Source organism: Pleurodeles waltl, chromosome 4_2 (genome assembly GCF_031143425.1).
Source record: "Pleurodeles waltl isolate 20211129_DDA chromosome 4_2, aPleWal1.hap1.20221129, whole genome shotgun sequence".
NCBI classification, from domain to species: Eukaryota; Metazoa; Chordata; class Amphibia; order Caudata; family Salamandridae; genus Pleurodeles; species Pleurodeles waltl.
The window spans coordinates 648,177,055-648,198,451 of NC_090443.1; positions in this window are offsets into that span (position 1 = coordinate 648,177,055).

The following is a 21,397-nucleotide window of genomic DNA, read 5'->3' on the forward strand; positions in this document are numbered from 1 at the left end:
TCTGAATTGACTCGGTCTCAAAGGTTTTCAATCTTAACTACATCCAGTGCCTTTAAGGAAGGATTAGTCATACAAGATAAAAGGGAGATGTGATGGTATATTTTTATAAATCCCCACTAAGTGATGGTGGTGAGGTAGAGCTTAAATAGTTTGCTTTGCTAAGCAGAAGCTAATATGGAGGCCTCCAGTGGATCTGTAAATATCATCACTGTGCAGCCATCCCAATCCAAAATGGCTGAGTCAGAGACAAATCTTTTTTAGGAGATGGCCAGCATTTCAGTGTTGTATGTTTCAACTTCACAGTTCATCAGTGTCCACAAATATGGCCGTCATTTATGCACTGCTGACAGCATGATAGCCCCCTTAGAGTAATACAGAGGACTCATCCCTAAAGATAGAGATGTATGTCTGGGCTCTGGAGGTGGCTTGCAACCTCCAAACTGAGCACCAAATGCTTGCAGCACTGCACCGGTCCTGTGTTGCCTCCTGGAGAGGAGCAGCCACAGTAACCCATTCCCCCTCTGAGTACTGCATTGCTTATGGCCATGCTATAGTCGGCCTGTGGCATGTGTGAAATTTAGATACCCACTGCTGCAATATGCTGCTGCAGTCTTTAAGCTTCCATGCAGTCTTCATGGCACCTCATGAAAAGTTTCCAGCAGTTATTGATTGAAAAATGGGACTACAGAAACCAATTTCTTCTCAAAAGTTGAGGCATTCACCACAGGGCTTATATGTAAGTTTTGCATTCAGGTTGCTCAATTGCTTTTTAATTGCCCACAAAGAAGTTATACTAAAACATTATTTTCACAACAATGCCTCGGACAACTTGCCAGAAACCATTTTCAGAGGGCTACTGGGTAAGCATTTGCCACTGGACCCAACCGTAAGTGTTGAGGTCTTTTACCCCAGGTGTCCTCGGGGCCAACCTACTATGGATCCCAAGCAAATGAGCCAGAGCCCCTTCAGCACTTGACTCTCAAGGTGAGCATAGCTCAAGCAGTCCAAAGCTCTCTTGGTGGGAAGTTGGATAGAGGGAGTGAACAAGGGCTCACAACTCAACATGTGGGCAGCACCAGCAATACCTCATTTCCAGTCAAATACTTACTTTTCTGCTAAAAGAGGTATTTTATATTACTGCTACTAACACAAAGAGAAATGTAACATTAGCAAACAACAACACAGTCTCCTATTGCCAGGCTCTAGTGGTTCTTTAGGGTGTTTCCAGGGTCCCACTCCTTTACTCCTAGTGCTAATGGTTATTCTGCATTCACTATTGGCAACATCCAGTATAAGCCCCACTAGTAGTCTGAACCACAAAAGTCTGCTCTACTCTATATTGAAGTCAACAGTGTTCCAGTGCCTCACTACTATCTAACAAGCAAGTTCTGATGGGGCCGACTGGCCTAAAATCAGTCTTACCCACACCTGCAGTATCATAGAGATCAGAGTTCCTGAGCATACCCTTTTATGGGTGCTGGAGTGGCAGATGCTGATTCAGGTGAGTTTGTTGCATGCGGTCCAAGCAGGTTTCATTTAGTGGTCATAGAGATCCTCAATTGTGATTGTGCCACTGCAGCGATAGGAGGTTCTTTGAGGCACCTCCTTGCATGGAAAGTCTCTGGTCTGTACCAAGGTTTGGGGGGATGTGAATCTGTCATCTCATTGAAGGTCCTCAAGGGTCCCCAAAGTGATCCCACTTCCTCTGGGGATGGTTCCAACCATGGCGCTCATCTTGCTGGTCCTGGTGACCCCTTCTGGCATATGGGGTCAATGTAGCCTCACTGTTCACAGGCTCTGTCATGATCAAAACGGAGAAGTCCTCATGGGCAGCCCCTTCTAGCATAGGGGAACGCAGCTCCCCATCATATAGGTAGTTGGTCACCACAGCAGTCTTCTCATGTCTGTCCCTCCCAGCATATGGAGTCACTGGCTACTCGTTACACCCTTGCTCTGCCCTGTTTGGGACAGTGAGGTAAACAGGTCACTTCACAGCAGCCCTCCTCTGGCATACAAGTTTTGCAGATTTCATCCTGTAGACACACAACAATCCGATTAGTGCAGCAGCTACCTTCTTACACCTCACATAGAGTCCACTTCTCAGGGATCCCCACTGGTTTTGGCAGGCAGGCAGAAATGCTCCAGTCTCTGGGGCAGGTGTGTCTTGGATTCCCTGTTTGACATTCCCTCACCCAGCAGGCTTCGGCCTTAATCTTGGTCAGAGGCAGTAATCTTGCTGAGCTTCCCCTCCTGACACAGCCTGCCTCGCTGATCGACTGGGGACATTTTCTTAAGCTTCCCCTCTTATTGTCCATTTCAGGACACCAAATGTGATTTACAGTCTGAGTCTTTGAAGTTTATATTGGGGGTCTGTTTCCTTTGATGCTGTCACTCCTCTGCCCTATCTTGCTCTTGAAAGCAGTCTATTGCAGTAGGAGTGACTACAGAGGTGATAGACACACAACACAAAACATGGGAGAGACTATAGTTCACACCTGGATGTCCGTCACATTGATCTATGCATTCAAAGTTTAGCCTAGGGCCTCAGTCATACTCTTTCTGATTGCTTATCACCTCAGTCCCCTTATTGAGAAGAGTCCAGGCCCCTCCCTTGTGAACTTTCTCTGAATCAAAGAGCATCCTTTGAAGTGCATATGGGAAGCCTGGCTCTTCCTTTTCTAGTGTGCCCCACCCAGATCACAGGAATGTAGTAATACACAAATCTGTCTGGGGAGATTCCTCTACATTTCTCCTCACATTTGATCATGTGAGCCCGGGTCTTCTAAAGTGGAACCTGTAGTCTACCATGTACTGTGTCATTCCCAGGCACACATATACCCAGAACATGCAGTTAACATACATGCACTGCACTGCACTGTATCTTTCACATACTATACTACTCACAAACACATATATACCCAGTACATGCATTTAACATGCCAACACTGCACAACACTATGGCCCTCATTACAACCCTGGTGGTAAATGCCGCCTACCGCCGTGCCGAGGCCGCCAACATACCGTGACTGCGTGGGTAATGCGCCACGGGTATTATGACCCACACAGAGAATCCTGCCACAATACAGACACCCACACAAGTCCGCCAGCCCAAAGGTCAGTGATAAACTGCTGATAGCAAAGCCCACACCGTTACGCCAACAGGAATACGCCCACAGTATCACGACCCACGAATCAACACGCCGGTCAATCAACCGCAGCAATCCATTGGCGGTACACATCACCAGGCTCAAAATACACACACACTTACAAAACCACACCACATTGGACAATTCAAAATACACACATCTGACACACATACACACACCACACCCTCTCACCCATACCACTATAAAACACACACTCACATTTCCCACAACCCCTTACAATGAAAAAAAGAGACCAAGCACAGAGAGACAAGCAAAGAGCACCCACTCAATCAGAGGCACAGAACACCATCAGCCATACACCATCCACGCACATCACAGTATACATCCCAACACATCACCCCACACATCACCTCACACATCCTCACACATATCACTCACACCCATCCATGGCACCCCAAATACACCCCAGGTTTTCAGAGGAGGAGCTAAGGGTCATGGTGGAGGAAATCATCCGGGTACAGCCACAGCTATTCGGATCACAGGTGCAGCAGACGTCCATTGCAAGAAAGATGGAGCTATGGCGGAGAATCGTGGACAGGGACAACGGCATGGGATGGCACCCCAGAACAAGGGATGACATCAGGAAGAGGTGGAACAACCTACGGAGGAATGTACGTTCTGTGGTTTAAAGACACCAGATTGCTGTACAGAAGACTGGCGGTGGACCCCCACCTCCTCCCCCACAACTAAAAACATGGGAGGAGCAAGTCTTGCCAATAATGCATCCTGAGGGCCTCGCAGGAGTAGCAGGAGGACTGGACTCTGGTAAGTCAAATCTATACTATCATATCCCCCACCCTACCTGTATGCTATCACAAACTCCTACCCCTACCCACTCATCCCAATACCAAGCCCTGCATGCCACACCAATCCATGGACCCCCATCACAGACCTGCATGGACACCCATCACCCCAGCATGCACAAGAGAGAGACTCACCCAGCCCACAAAATCACCACTCACACAAGGCCAAGCGTTGGAATACACGTTGCTGGAAATACACTGGCTGATGAAGCTGCAAATTCAGCAGTGGCAGTAGCCACTGTAGCTGCAGTGATTTGGGCTGCCGTGAAAGCTCCGGCTGATGGTATGCCCCATCCTAAAGGATTTCCTAAGAATATCATTATCATATGGCAAGTATGCTGAACGCTGAAGTTAAGATAGCAGGCGTAGGTGTAAGAGACATCCCTAACAAAGACATAAGATCACAATTGATTAAAGCAGCACATGAGGGGGTGTCCTCTGCCCATGCTGGTGTGGCGGCTACAATTTCGATCTTGCAGGCCCACTATTGGTGGCCAGGTCTCTACAAAGAGACTAAGCAGTATGTCCTTTGTTGTGACGTCTGTCAACAAATCAAGGTTTCCACTGCCATGCGCCCGCAGCAGACACCCCTCTTAATTTCAAACAAACTATTACAATGTGTGTACTTGGACCATTGTGGTCCCTTAACACCCGATAGTGCATACAAATATATCTTAGTCGCTGTGGATTCACGCTCCAGATTTGTATGGGTGTGGTCACAATGCTCGGCTGACGTTTGGACTGTTATTAAAGATTTGCAAATCTTTATCAGTACATATGCTGTTGCGGCTTTCCATTCGGACCAGGGCCCTGCTTTTGCCTCAAGGGCATTCAGGGATGCCATGGCTTCGTTGGAGGTACAACTCCAGTACTCGTCTCCATTTCATCCAGAGGGAAATAGTGTTGTAGATCGATTAAGCCGTGATTGAAAGCAATCCTTAACAACCAGAGTCTTAGGTACGGGTCATAGTTGGCTAAATCACCTGTATGGAGTCCAGAGAGCACTAAATAATCTGCCTAGAAGGTCCCTGGGGGGTCGTACTTCATATGAGTGCCTGTTCGGAACTCAAATGTATGTTCCGGATCTTGATGGTCCAGGTGGGGAGGCAGTGAAAACACCTTTTGACATAAATGAACATGTCACTGTCTTACAGGAATTGCAACTGTTCCTTGATGATCATTCTTCCAAAAGTGCTGCCTCCACAGGAATTAAGGATGTGCCTTTAACATCTACCGGCTGGATTCCCAGAGTTGGGGATCTTGTACAGGAAAAAGTCACAGTGAAAAAGGAATTTGTCCCTTCTTATCGAGCACCGGTCCCTGTACTAGGGATACACGGTACTAGAACTGTCATTCTACTACCGTTGGCGGGTGCCAAAGAAAATCGTTTTTTCTCTATTGACAATGTCAAACTACACCATGTGGCCGATCCTGCACAGCCGACCAATAGGGTCATCCAGTAGTTCCCAAATCCCTCTCACTACTGGTGAGGAAGGTCCTCTACAAGTTGTTTACACCAACACTTCTCCGAGCATGGTTAGGGTGGAAGATGATCTTGCATTAGTTCCCCTAACATCAACTAATTTAGAAGCATTTGACCGAGCCAACTCGACTTCAAGCCAAACGGATAATGGTGTCTATAGTGTGCCACCGCAGGAAACACAAACTCCACCACTGACAACGGCTCCGCCTTTTGCACGAACTGCCTCTGGTTATTTTGCCAACTTCAACGATGATTTCTCAGACTCATTCGCCTCTTCGACAGCTGATTTGTCAAGTACACGTAAGCTAACAAACTGGCTTAAAGAAACATAATTTATTTTTCCATGGAACTATCTATGGCTCTCTTTGACTGTCCTAGCCTTTCAACTTTGGATTGGTTTTGTCATTACCTTTTTCTTATTAATACATGGTCATTTTCTTCCTGAAAGATCAACAGTTGAACTGGTGGAGGAGGTTTTGAAACCACATTTTTCATCATATGAGGTCCAAAGAGATTTATCCTTTGTGAACATTTCCGCAGCCCCAATTCCTGATGGAATTGTTTGGGACAAAGAAATGTTTTATATATATGGTCCAACGGAAGTTATTCAAATACCGTATGTGTTCAAATTATCAAAGAATGATATAGTGACACCAGGCATTGTTTCTGATGATTAGGATGTAAAAACAGTTGATTCTATGATGACTGAATTGCAATATTATACTCTCTTTAAAAATGAAGATGTTTACCAATTTAAAGAAAATTATGGTGATATGTTTTGCTATAATTACAATGGCACCATTTCATACATAGAGCGAGCGGTCCCAAAATTGTATTTAATTACACGCAAGGGGAACATTGCCCAACTTCACTGCAAGGGAGTTCAAGAAAATATTCTGAAAAGTTTGCATATTTTTCTGGGCACAATCAAAAGAATGCTGAGTCATATTATTTTAAGGTACCACCTACTAAGGATATACACATGTTATTGACATTTATATATTCGGAATCCTTTGTTTCCCGGCCATCGATAGAAGGCTATGAATTTTGGTCCAAATCAATGGATCTGAAAAGTGTATGGGGAACAAAAAAGTGGCAAATTAACGGAAAAGAAACATTGTTTAGAGCATGCCTTATTCCTGTCCTGTTCAAATGACCTTTTTAAATTAAACAATGCAACAAGCGAGTTGTTTAGGCTTAGCAACAATCAGGGAATTAAACATGCCCAGTATACCTGCTCCTGCAAAATTTTACAAATGGCAAAAATATACGAATGCAACTGAAGATGTGCTCGATGAGTGTGCCCAGATTGGTACGTTTAATTCTTCACTGACACGTCCTGCTGGATGGTTTTTGTGGCCAACAGATACCAATGGGTGTCATCAATGTTTTATTAACTCTTCGAGGAGTTTTGCCGCCCGCCAAGTTGTAACCGCCAGACGGCCGCCAATGCGGCCTCACTCCCGCGGTGCCCATTTTGACATCCCCGCTGGGCCGCAACATGGAGCAAATGGAGCCGGCGGTGTTGTGGCCGTGCGACGGGTGCAATTGCACCCGTCGCGCTTTTCACTGTCTGCATAGCAGACAGTGAAAAGCCGCATGGGGCCCTGTCAGGGGGCCCGTGACTCCCAGTACCGCCATCCTTTTCCTGGTGGTTCAAACCCCCAGGAAAAGGCTGGCGGTCGGGGACTCGTAATCCCCTGGGCAGCGCTGCAAGCAGCGCTGCCCTGGCGGATTACTACAGCCGGGCCCATTGTGGCAGAAAACCTCCGGGCCCGGCGGTGCGAAATCCACCAGGAAGCACCGCCAGCCTGTTGGCGGTGCTTCCGTCATTTTAGCCCTGGCGGTCTCGTACCACCAGGGTCAAAATGACCCCCATAGTGTGGTAAAATTATGTCAGCAGTGGCTAAAATCATCCTCACTAGACGCAGTTAGAGAAGACCTCAGTCTCCTGTCTAACTCCACTGACCTACAAGATTTCTTCTCAGGCCCCAGAACACCACATAGGAAGCGTTTTGTTATATGCAGTATACAATGAAATTTGGAAACTTCCCAACAAGATGCTGCTGCCCGGTTAAGGCAAATAGATCAGGAAAATCTAAAAAAAGGTATTAGCCGTTGTGGATAATGGGATTAACACCTTGTCTGACCGTATATATACAATTAACAACATTGTCTCTTCTGCTATAGACATTATATAATCAATATGTCTTCTTTATACCATGGACAGAGTCAGATCAGGTCCATTATGTTGTTAGGTTGGACGCTTCAAACATTGAAGGCGGTTCGCGTTCCATGGCAGCACGTCAGTGCAATGGAGATGTTTTCTTCTTTTAATCTAACGCAACAACAACAACTAATGGCTAAAAAAAAAGCGACTTATGTCATGCTTAAAATAGAGAAATTAGAAAAGTTGCCTTTTACCGTGGCCAAAATACCATCGGCTGAGTGGTTAATACATGGGGTTATTAATCTGCCTATTTCCACACTACAGTTCACCTCCTGTTTAAAACACATTCCGGTAGGCAGATATGAAAAGCTGGGAGATAGTTACATCCATGAGGTGTGGGAGGTTCCCTTCTCGTACAAATGCTTCAATGGCATGAAAGAGGTCTTTCTTAGCGGCAGTGAATGTAAGACTTCAGTCAGCCATTCGATGATTTGTAAATAGCTGTCCATGCATGGGGCATGTAACGCCTCGGATACAAACTTGGCTTGTTATCTTAACGGAGTCCCAGTCCCTTTGATTAGACCCACGTTCCAGGTGCTTTCAAACGGCAGCTACGTCCTTCTCAATAGTGAAAGCTGTTGTGGCATGTGGGCCTGAATAGTTTACATTGTTTCGGTCTCTAAGGTCGTTACATGCTGCGGGAACGTATTGTTTTCCCCCACTAAATTTAAGGAGGTAGCTGATATTTGGCCTACATTGCTACTTCAAATGTGAATTTTGACAAGTTGAGTAGACTCAAGGCTTTATTGTTTCAAAAGCATGTGGCCCTTACATCTGTGCGCGAGACCTATGCACTTCAAGTGGCAAGGTTATAAGCATAAATACGGTCCCTGTTAAATACAAACTTTCCGAGACACTTTGGGGAACTCGTGGGGCGAATATTTAATGCATCCAGTACGACTGGAATCGCAAATTTTTTCAAAGCTGTTGGTTCTGGTTTCATTCACACCTTCTCCTCTATATTCGGCTTGATACCTTCAGCTATCCACTCAATTTTGGGTAGTATTTTTAGAAGATTTCCGATAACTTTGGCTTTATTAGATGGCATCCTGCTGTTGCTGTTGTTTATGCGCAATGGCTGTCCTGCCGCAACGAGGAGAAATGACGGCACTCCCATAAGCGCAGCTGTGTCGTGAGTGTATGATGCAGCATTTTGGACCAACACTCCTGGAGCAATTGGAGTGTGACTGGTCTTTGTCATTCAGACCGGTTCTGTATTGTGTGCAGCCCGTGTTTCAGTGCCTCTGGTGCACTTTCGAACATGGATCTGTCATGGTGCCCTGCCATGTGCCCCCCTGAAATGGCGGCTGCCTGACCTGTGAGGAGGGACAAGGGGAAATGAGGTAACTGCACTGGCATTGTGCTACGTCGCTGTAGGCGGTTGATGATGCCGCGCAACTCTGCATTGGTTATCATTGGGCCCTATGGGTCCCAGGAGCCAATGGCGATGTACACCGGCAGTGACGGTACGCACCGCCATGGACGTCACCACCATCTTGTAGCTATTCACTCACTTGCTACCTGACTATCAATAGTAAAGGACCTACACTGCAAGTGCTGCTGTCACCTGAGTCTGGAAGCGACAATGGCTAGAGTGTCTGGGGAAAGGGCCCCTGGCTTCACTGCGGAGGAGTTGGAGAAACTGGTGGATAGGGTTCTCCCCCAGTACACGTTACTCTACGGTCCTCCAGACAAACAGGTGAGTACACTGTGAGCATGATGCGTGGGCAATGCCTGTTTGGAGTGGTGTGGATGTAAGTGCTGCATGAGAGGTGGTCAGTGTTAGTGCGTGGGCTTGGGTGGGAATTGGTGGACAATGAGTATGACGGTCCGGACGGGTGAGTAATTACATTTTCCACTGTCTTTTCCTTCTAGTTCAGCGCCCACCATAAAAAGGGTATTTGGTATGCCATCGCCAAGGAGGTATGGACCCTGGAGGTCCATCACAGGTGGAGCACCCACTGCCGCAAGAGATGGGAGGACCTTCGCCGCTGGACGAAGAAAACGGCGGATGCCCAGCTGGGGCTCGCCTCCCAACGTGGAAGGGGTGCCCGTTGCACCATGACCCCCTGATGTTCCGCCTTCTGGCGGTGGCCTATCCGGAGTTGGATGGACGCGTGAGGGCATCACAGCAGCCACAATGGGGGAGTACAGATTCAGAAAGCTGACTTTGCGCGCTATAGGAGCTAGCAGGGTGGGGGATGGGGGCGGTGGGTGCCCCTAGGCCAGGGCAATCATGGCAGGATAGGTCCCTTGTGTGCAGGCTCTGAAGCACTCCTACCCCAATGGTACAAGTGGCCAACTACTACTGGGCAGGGTCCTGTGGGTGTCAGGTGTGCAGATGCTGGCATTAGGCATTGTACCCCATGGGCTGGTGACTCCCTTAGCGACTGGTTGGGCATGGCCTAGTGCATGGGGCAGCTCCCTGTGTTTTGTGTCCACCAATGGTAGTGGTGTTGCTGGCATTGACTAAGTGTATCCTCTGTCTCTCCCCCCCTTTTTGTTTTGTCACCCTGTCCTTGTGTGCATTAGCATCATCTTGCGGAGGAGCAGAGGCACCGGCGATGGAGGGAGCTGCATCCCACATGGGCCCGGAGGCCAAATCTACCGAGGGTGAAGGCACCAGTGGGACGGAGGGCAAGGGTAGCTCCACGCCGGCGACAGGAAGGGAGACCAGTGACAGCGATTCCTCCTCTGACGAAAGCCCCCTAGCAGTGGCGGACACCTCTGTTCCCACACCAACAACAGGTAGAGCCGCCACACCCCCTACAAGCACCGCCCTCCCAGCAGCCCCTCAGCATGTTTCCCGTGCCCACTCAACCAGGAGGGTAGGCATCTCCTTCGCCCCAGGCACCTCAGGCCCTGCCCAGATCCCTCTCTTTTGGGCAGTCAACCATTCTAAATGCTATCCAGGGTGTCAAGAGGCATTTACAACAAACAAATGCATACCTGGAGGGCATTCATTCTGGTGCGGCGGCCCAACAGAGAGCATTTCAGGCTCTGGCCTCTTCACTGATGGCAGTCATTGTCCCTGTGTTCAGCCTCCCCCCTCCAACGTCCACTACCCAGACACAATGCCCTCTACCTCACCCTATCCCAAGTACACCTTCAGACCAGCATGCACACAAATCAACACAAAAGTGGCACAGGAAAACATAAGCACCACAGATCATCACATAGGCACTCACACAAGCACCATACCCATGCAAACATACCAACATCCACTTCCTCCACTGTCCACCTCCCTCCCAGTAGCATCTCCACCCACGTCTGCATGCACTACATCATCTGCCACTGCCTCCATCACCAGAACGGCCATCACAACACACCCCTTACAAGAAGTCACCACCCCCACAGCCATGCACACGTCCCCTGTGTCCTCTCCCAGTGTGTCTGTGAGCCCTCCTCCCAAAGTACACAAACGCAGGCACTCCCACTCAACAGCCATCCACCTCACAACATCAGCCAGCCCATGCACATTCACCCAAACTCAGCAGACGTACACCTCCTACAACCACTACCTCTTCCTCCACTCACAAACCCCCTCCATCTTCCCGTCCCAGTGTGTCTAAAAAACATTTCCTGACTAGCATTGACCTCTTCCCTTAGCCTCCCCACCATCCTTCCCCTAGGGCCAGGGTATCAAGAACCCAGGCCAGCACCTCAGCCACCAACTCGGCGTCTGCTGTGGAACCTGCAAGTCCCAGGGGATCAAAGGGGGCAGCCATCAGGGCTGGCAGTGTGCCTCTGAACAATGGAAAGGACCAACCGATTTCGCCACCTGCCAAGGTGAAGAAGGGGCCAGCATGCAGCACAGACAAGACGCACAACCCACCCAGCAAGGCATCATCCAAAGAACAAGAGGACAGTGCCAAGGGCCCAACAGCGTCTGCCAAGGTGGGGAAGGGAAAAAACAAAAAAAACAAATGCAAGGCACTTCAGGGCTCAGAGCCTCCAGGTGAGGGACTGGTGACCACCATTAGACCTGACAGGCCAGCAACCTGTACCACGGAAAGCACCGACTCAAGCAACACCACTTGCACCACCACCTCCACCACCGCTGCCACAACAACAGACAGCAGCATCATCCCTAGTGGGCAGCTGTCCGAGGATGCTGGAGACGGCCTAGTGTCTCCCTCCACTACTACCAGCACCTGCAGCATGGCCAGCACCGGCAGCATCCCTGCCGCAGGCACCGCCACCTCCACCACCATATGCACCGCCACATGCCCAGCCGGTGCCACTACATCAGACATCAGCAGCATCCCCAGTGGACAACCATCCGAGGCTGCAGGAGACGGCCTAGACCCTGCACACACCACTTGAAGCACCACCACCAGCACTGGCACTACCAGCATTTTGCAGCCTAAGTCACTGCAGGATGTTCCCTGGACATCTTGTGCCTCAGACACTCAGGTGAGGGAATGTAAACTGCCACGCCCCAGGTGCAGCATCCCTGGGTACAAAGCCCCCTCCAGAACCAGTGGAGATATGCATTCACTCACCCTATCCTTTGCAGGGTGAAGCAGACTGGGCACAAGGCACCCTCCAGAACCATTGGAGATATGCATCCACTCACCCAATCCTTGGCAGGATGAAGCAGACTGGTCACAAAGCTCCCTCCAAAAACAGTGGAGATATGCATCCAGTCACTTGAGAGACTGTGGCTTTATACTTCCTGGGACCAAGCAGTGGGCAAACCACCCACTTGAGAGACTTGAGAGACTGTGGCTTTGCACTCCCCAGGACCAAGCAGTGGGCAAACCACCCTCTTGAGAGACTTGAGAGACTGCGGCTTTGCACTCCCCAGGACCAAGCATCGGGCAAACCACCCACTTGAGTGACTTGAGAGACTGTGGCTTGGCACTCCGCAGGACATTGCTATGGGCATGTTGCCTCCTCGAGGATCAGTGGTTCCCTCTGAGGCGCCTGTGTGTTTTCGACCTGATGCCCCTGCAGTGTTCTCTCTGTTTTGAGGCAAGAGTCAAGTGTGGGCTTCACCCATGTTTTTTAGGCCCACTGGTCCACGGACATTTGCAAAGGACGGTGTACGGCCCCCTGTACATATTGTAAATATTTGTATATACTGTTATTTACAATCGTTAACTTTATCTGCATTTTCTAAATATCACTGATTTAACTCAATTCCTTTTGTCCTTGCGTTCTTCCAGGGGGTAATGGGGTGTAAGTGTAATGTTGCTGCATGTTTTTGTGTGTATGGTGTTGTGGATGAGGTTGGGGGTAGGGGTGTTGCATGTTGCGTGTGTGTGTCACTCTCTTTTTCCTCCCCCCTCCCCTGTGTGCTAAGTGCAGTACTCACCTTGGTCATTGCCACCTTCTTCTTTGATGTTCCTGGTGATTTGGCAGATACACCATCATCGCCAGGACCTGTAGTTCGGGCTCCATGGTGTCCTGGTTCTTCGTTGAGTGTTGAAAGGTGAGTGGTTCCCCTTCTGTGTCCTGCTTCAAGCGTGCTTTTGATGTCGTTGGTACCGCCCCAGAAAAGCTGGCTGATTGGTGCCTTGTAATAGCGTGGGTGGTACATTGTCTTCCGCCTGTCTGTTGGTGGTGACCGCCGCAGTGTTTGTTGCTACCGCTGTGGCGGTCGGAGTGTCAAAGTGGCTGTCTATATTGGCGGTTTCCACAGTGGTCGTGATCTCATTTTTTTTACCGCTGGCCTGTTGGCGGTATTACCACCGCTTTATCACCGACCGCCAGGGTTGTAATGAGGGCCTATATCCTTTATGTACTGTACCATTCGGTCTGTCGGTCGAATTGCTTTATTCGACAATTGCCATAAAAGTGCAAACCAGAACACATATTACGAATCTATAAATAGTATAAAACACAATTAAAATCTATAAAACAAATTCTAAGAGCATCATATAAGCATCCAATCTAAAACCCCTTGACATATAGCGGATAAATATACTAAAACATAATTAAAAATCACAAAAGCACAAAAATACAGATGTTATCTCAAAATAGTAAACTTTCACAAACCTGTAGAGATTAAAATAGAGTAGACCTTTTCCTAATACTTAAAGAAGCTGTAACAAAATCTAGTACGTGATGACAAGTTTGGATATTTGTCAGTCTCTGGAAATATAATAGAGCTTCCTTGTAGTGGATAGGTCTAAGATGACATAAAATGGGTAAAATAAAAGCCTTTCTGGGAGCAGCATATAGAGGGCAAAAAAGAAGAAAATGTGAGGTACTCTGATTTGATTTGGAATCACAGGGGCAGGGTGGTAGATCCTTTTTCCAAAAACATGGTTCGGGAAAGGCTACCTTAAAATGAATTAGATTAAATCTGAAAAGTGTTAAAAGAGAAGTTATTCTAGAAATTGAAAACCAGATCAAATAGGGTTCAAGGCATGGAGCAGTCACGATCCGAGTGTAGGGATCGAAAGATTTCAGTTTCATGGAGCTATAAAATCTCAGCTCTGATACGTGCTCAGAATAAGTTAACTTCAAAACAGACCTAGAATTTGTAGTTAACAAATGGGGTTCGTCAAACATGTACCTAAGCCCTAGCTTCTCAAAGGAGTTTAGCAGAAACACAAGCCAGGGAATCCTGTACCATTCACAGTCACACATCCACACAGCACATGCATTATACATGCAAGCACTGTACTGTAGATGCGTTCAACATGCATGCACAACACAGCATTACATCCATCAAGTACTCTACCACTCACAAGCACACATCCACGCAGCACATGCAGTATACATGCAAGCAGTTCACAGGTCTGCTTATGCCTGTATTGCGCGTGTTCCAAGGCACATATACACTCAGCACAGATACTCGACTCATGAGCTGTGCAGAGATTCACTTCAAACCAATGTAGGCCAGTGATGAGTGTAGCACACAGCATCAGAACTTTCAATGAGTGTGCCTTTAGGCTTCACTCCGGTGACACAGGTTAAACATGACCTGCTCACTCCTGCTGATCACTCCACAGTTCACTGCCACCATTGCACTTGTGCTGTTTAACTCCTGATGAAGACAGTAGTCCTCCACCACTATGAGGGTAGTGCTTTGTGCGGCCCTCCTGGTTCAGCATGACCGCAAACTGTGAGACAGTCCTATGTCGTAGAGCACATACATGATCCATGTTTGCTCATGAAACAAAAATTCAGCATTAGGGATTCAGACATCAGTACAGTTGGGGCACTCAGTGTAGAGGTGCACTTCCATTACCATGCTCAGGACGTTTTCATCCCAACAAACATACAATATGGGCTACACAAGAAATCAAGCAAATTATCTTTTTATATATATGTATATCTTGTGCCAGAATTTTAAAAGGTACCCATAAATATTGTAGTCACTGTGCTACATGATATTACCAGAACACACCATTCCTAAAGCAAGTGTAACTTACACATTTGACCATGGCCTTTTTGCGTCTTTAGAGAACTTTAGTTTTTCAATATCATCAGAAATATGAAGTGTAAACATTTCACCAGAAACAGCTTTTCAGACAAAAAACAGTAAAGCCTTCTTTTTGCATTGGAGTTATAGAGGGTGTTTTGGGGAAACAAATGTCACAAAAATGTTTTCTTACCGCAAACTTTATCTAATATTCAACGTGCATCAATTTAACAAATCTAGCACCTTTGTTAAATTCAGAACATTCTATAGATCATAGGAGGAATTTGAAATCCCCACAACCTTATGCAAATCGCAATGTTTGCCAGATTTACAGTTATGTTTAGAATGATAATTGCCTTTCATATGTGTAATGTATTTATCATGTTACAACTGACAGGATAGATCGGTGTTTTCTATATTTGTTAAATAAAAATGCCTGTTACAGTTCACCCAACAAATGGAATGTCTGAAGGATTGAATGAGACATTTTCCCCTCCCACTTCTATGTTATTTAAATAACAACAAAGTCAACTGTGGCGTTAAGTGCCATTTACAACTATTTTATTAATTAACTATTCAGTAGGTTGTGCAGACCGCAAACATTCCAGAACTCAGTATTTTAATTTATTTACAAGAAACAAAGGTCCTGTCTTTTTACTGTGTACAATAAATCATGAGGAAGGCAAAGAACGACTCAGTATTACCTGCTGTGAGCAGAATGGAATTTATGGGAAGCAAATAGTAACAGCTAAAACAGGCATGCATAAAGAACACTTTATGTGTCTCTGTGAGAGTGTGAATTTTCTAATATGTTTATTAATGGTTTTCATTTTAAAAATGTGTGATGAACTAATGTGTAAATTGAGAAACTTTTAAAATGTCTGTTTTTCTGTTCTTGGCTGAGCAAAATTATATTTAGATGCTGTAGTTATTTTCCATGATTCAAAGCTTTCGTAATAAGTGTTTTCGAACTTGTGCAGACGTATCCACAGCTACCCCTGGTGGGATGCAGTGTCATGTCTTACAAGGTCACATATTAACCAAGCATTGCATAAGTTGAAATGTCCTATTGTTTGAGAATGTTACTAATCTCTGGTCTTTCCTCAAGGATGGAAGTAAATGTATCAGTGAAAGTTTCTTCCTGAGAACAAGATACACAAGAGGCGGATGAGACAAAGGAGTCACAGAAGAGACAAAAGGAGTGTGGATACACCAATTTTTTTATTTTTATAGTTAGCATAGGTTTGTCAAGTTTAGGTCATCAATTTAGTTGTCGATTGGCTGAAATGAAACCACTCCATTGACTGACCAATCAGGAGTTGATTAGATTTTGGTATAACAACCTGTGTAGACTAATTAGAGGAGAGTGTGGAGAGTAGGAGATCGTAGTAGAGTCATTGTTTTTTTAGAGCAGACGAGGTGCGAGATTAGTGGTTGTTAGGCCCAAACTTCTGATGAGATAACTGATGGTGTCCTCAAGGGGAAGCTGATCACTTGCTGTTACTTTTGTAGTAATGTATGTTATTAAATGTGAATTGTGTCTCCCTTGCTTTCCAGGTATCAGCTGCAATTAATGATTATATTGCTGCACATTAATAGTTTTTTAAATATCATAATCAAGTTAAGAGTTTTCTAAATTTGTGTTACTAAATTCTTTTCACATGAAGCCCAACATATAATGCTAATCTGTGGTTAGTTAGAGAATTAATCATTTTTGATATGCTCATGATCTGTTTTGAATCATTTGATGTTGAACTAATGCATACTCTACCATTATTATCAATTTTTGTATTATTAGTAAGTGTGATTCTTTTGGAGATAATTTGCTTAATTGTATTAATCAAATTTAAATATATACATTGTTTTAATCAGCCGCTATTGATCTTATTTGCTTATCATTTGTGTTTGAGAGGTATTTTGTGGCCTTAGCATTATTAATATAGAGAAATAAATCTATGGATTTTTGTTATTAAACTGGTGTGGTTATTGACTGAAGCTTTATAATATTGAATGTTGTTAATTTGTTGGTCATCACATTACCCATTGGTGACATCCCCTCAACCCTATGTCGCTTCGATCCACCATCCTCTAGCACACGATCCATTGTTCAGTATTGATAATAGTTATGATCTCGTGTCATGCTCACATCTGCATTAGCCATTTGTCTTCTTCAATGGATGTGTTTTAAAATATTGCTAAATATGGCTGCCCTGCCTGCTAAAAGTGTTATTAAATGTGGCAGAACAGAATTATTAAATGAGCCATTGTCTAAGATGCTACAATGTCTTGTACAATGTTACATAATTTCAGTGATGTGGGGAATCACGGAAAAAAGCGTAGACTTTGTGTAATAAACAAAAAATCAACATCTGTTCCTCCCCTTTTCATGCCTTTATACCTTGCTCTTTTCTTCATTTCCTGAACTTCCTAGAAATAGACCTTATTTATGTACTTATCTTTACGTTTTCTAAATCATCCATTATTGTTGTAACAAGAACAGGTGGGTGCTTTACAACAACAGAGGCACCATGAACACCTGGAGCAGTAAAACATAAACCAGTAGTGTTCTTCTACCTTGAATGTTCTGTTTTGTGACATCCCACAACTGTTAAAAAGAGAACCAAGCATTTGCAATGTAATGGGTCTTGCATTTTCTCAAGTTAGCGCTATTAGCGTTGTAAACTACTAACCAGAATTTTCTTGCCACATAAATTGAGACTCAAAAGTAAAAAAAGTGAGCGGGAAGGAGACACACAAAAGGAAAAAGTTCACTCTCAGCCAAAGTTATCAGCAAATGTGCAATTAGCTATGTAACAGGATCCATGTCCAAGGCGGTAACCAAACCGCCTCAAGTAAGCACAAACGTAAAGCATTTACGAATGATAACAAAGGATTTTGGAGGGCAAGCCCATGAACAAGCCCTGCTATGCTCGACCTAAAAGTATAAGACACAGCACAGAGAAACTGTCATTCTAATTACTGTCAGTAATTAGGACCTGTGCTAGGCTGCAACGCGGGATCAGGGATTTTGGAGTTATTGACATGCAATTATGCTACAAATATGAGTGTTTTGCACCTTTTGCGATTGAACAACACACTTTATTTCCTATCTCCACATTCCTGCAACTAAGCGTTGGGTTTTCATAACTCAGCTACCAATCAAGCTGCTTGTTATCCTTTAAGAAAAGTCGTTTTTACTCTTTCACCAGCAGATACTACAGGTAAGTAACTGACACATATTTACAACATATTTCTATATTTAAGTTTTTGTGCAGGTTATGGCTTGTTATGACTCTGCCCTTTCCTAACTCTGTGTTACTCATTCTGTGACACTTGAAGGATGCTTTGACAGGTTTGTGCATTTTGTTTTATGTGGTCCTTTTAAAACATCCCAATTATTATTATTTTTTTTAAACTCCCACTGCCAGTCCCCACCTCTGTGTTAAGCAGCCATGAGGCACCCTGCCCATTCACACATACCTTTTGCTCTGCTGAGACAGCCAGCACAGCTCTTAGCATGTCCCAACAAGCCCCTGTTAGACTCACACGTTTTCCAACAAAGTCTCATCTTTACAACCAACAATTTTGTATTCAGTGGCAAATCAAGAGGTATTGCTTTGAATTTACCATGTAGGATCTGAAATGATTTTCTTCGATTGTCCTGAACCTTGGAAATGTTCTACTAGTCTTGGAGACTAGGCCCAAAAAACAATACAGTTGAACCCAGAATTAATCTAATAACTAGTCATGTTTATTGCTAGGATATGCACACCAAGAGCATTGCAGGACCTCATTTATAAAAAACAGGCACATCGGAATCGATGTACCTGTTTTCTTGTGCTGCCCTGCGCCCACCTAACAACAACATGGTAGAACTGCATTTCCACCGCAGAAGTCCATAGCGCAGTGTCTACATATATACGTCAGAAATTCTGATGCATCTGTGGTGCTAAACTGATGCATTGCTGGACAGGCTTAAAAAAATAGTGCTACTCCAGCAGTGAGAGGATGCCCCATTCAAAAACGTCCTGCATCCGTTTAATGCCTGAAGGCACAGAACAACACAGCGAAATCTTGTTGATTTCTCTATGCCAGTTCTGAATGGCTTCTAACAGGGGAACGCCTACCTTGCACACATTATCCCTGGTGCAGGTATAATGTGGCACAAGGCTTTACAAACTGGCACAATGGTTCCATTGCACCAGTTTGTAAATGTGGCGCACTGTGGGGGAGAGCAATGCACCACCGCTGCATCAAAAAAAATGATGCAACTCTGGTGCAAGGGGCTTGTAAATAATCCCAGCATTGTTTATATTATAAACAATCGTTTTTTTTTTTCTAATGTTATATTTTTCCAAGCATAACACAATAGTCCTTGCACCAGCATCAGGAATACATGACTTTGATACATGAAACTATAAAAGCAACAATTAGTTATTGAATTGTGATCAGCGCAACTATATCAAAGTTCTGATTCTCCCTCACATTCAACTATGTGTTGTATGCAGTGGTCCCCCCTTCTCCAAAGTATTCTGAGACCATCTGTACTGTGTAGCTATGTGTCCTCCCTTTCCCCTGCTTCATCTGTCATCTCATGGATACTTCCAGCAAGGTAACTCCTAAATGGTCCATATATGTCCCTGGGATTTGAGATATAGTTTACAGTTTGCTATACAGGATGCCAAGTCACTGAACCATTAGTCCACTGTGGGTCAGGTGCACCGTACCCCCACAACATCCCAACATTAAGACCCTGATGGTCAGACTGCCAGGCTTCTGCCCTCTTCACCAGAATCAGAAACCAGAATCAGTGATCCTGATGGGTTAACGTCAGATTACGACTTTGTTCTCTACCAGACTGGTCGAGAACAGGTGCAGGGGGCCTCAGGGTGGCCCCTGCACTACCCGTGTATTAGGCCTGGACAGAGCAGGGCCCCCCGCCCAGCAATCTCACAATGTTCACTGCAATCTGTGCAAACAGGGAATATTGCAAGGGTGATGGTGCACCCTGCAGGCAAAAGCATTGCCGCTGGCTTGATTTCAAGCCAGAGACAATGCTGCTGCCTTTTTCCCAATAGGCTGATGGGCAGAAACCTCAGTTTCTGCCCATCAGCCTAGCGGGAAACTCCTAATAGGTCCGGCAGGGTTGCCACTATGGCGGCAGCCACCCTGTTAGGAGTTTGGCAGGCAGGTTATCCCATCCATTAAACTCATAATTAGACCCGAAGTCTGAGATCCGAGCACATTTCACCCACACCAGTGGTGTACAATTTCCCAAATATACATCGGATTGTGGCAGAGCCTTCAGGATAGCACTGGAGATTCTATGTGGTGTAGCTAAGCACATTATTAAATCCCAGTGTGGTACCTGTCCATTTTTATGAAAACAGTGTGTGGAGAAATGCGCTTGTGCAACGTAATGATAGACTTCAAAGTGTAGTGAAGTAAAACCTCCCTGTTCATATGGACTCTGAAGCAATTTCGAACTGACTCATGGCTGTTTGCCTTTCCAAGCTAATTTGATTAGTGACAAATGCACAAGGTTGAGAATAGGAGTGGGTGATAAATTCTGCTCCACTGGGGGAGTTTGGGCCACTCTGCGTTACACATGCAATGTGGAATTCTAGCCAATTTCCGCTGATCGGTAAGTTGGCCAGAGCAAGCAGGAATTGGCAACCCCAGCACCATTTTTGGGCATTAGGAGAGCTCCCGGCCAGATTTTCCCAACAAGGTTGGTCGCAAGTAGCGTGACAGCTTGCTTTGAGAAACGTGCTGCTTACGTAGAAAATCTACTCAAATGTCAACAAAACCAACTCGAGCAGCACTGCCCTCTGGTGTGCTACGTGGTGCCCTTTGTGCTGATTTTTCAGCAGGGAGCAAGCTGCAGGAGCTAAAAAATCAGAACGGGCAGCATAACGTGCAGATTTCCATCTGTTAAAGGAATTCCACAGAATCCTGTGGAGTTTTCATGTAACTCCACAGAACTATGCAGAGTGGAATTCCACAGAGTGAAACTCCGCAAGTTCATCTCACCCCTAGTTGAAACCCCCAGGGTCAGCTGTATTGGAATGCTTTTTTTTTTAAATCTCAAATTATTTTTATTGATATTTCAAACAGTATAGATACAGTACAAAGGGAAGAAAAAACACAACACATAGGCCCTCATTACAACCCTGGCGGTCGGTGATGAAGCAGCGGTAATACCTCCAACAGGCTGGTGGTAAAAAAAATGGAATTATGACCAAAGCAGAAACTGCCCACACAGACAGCCACTTTAACACACCGACTGCCACAGTGGTAGCAACATGCACCGCAGTGGTAACCGCCAGCAGCCAG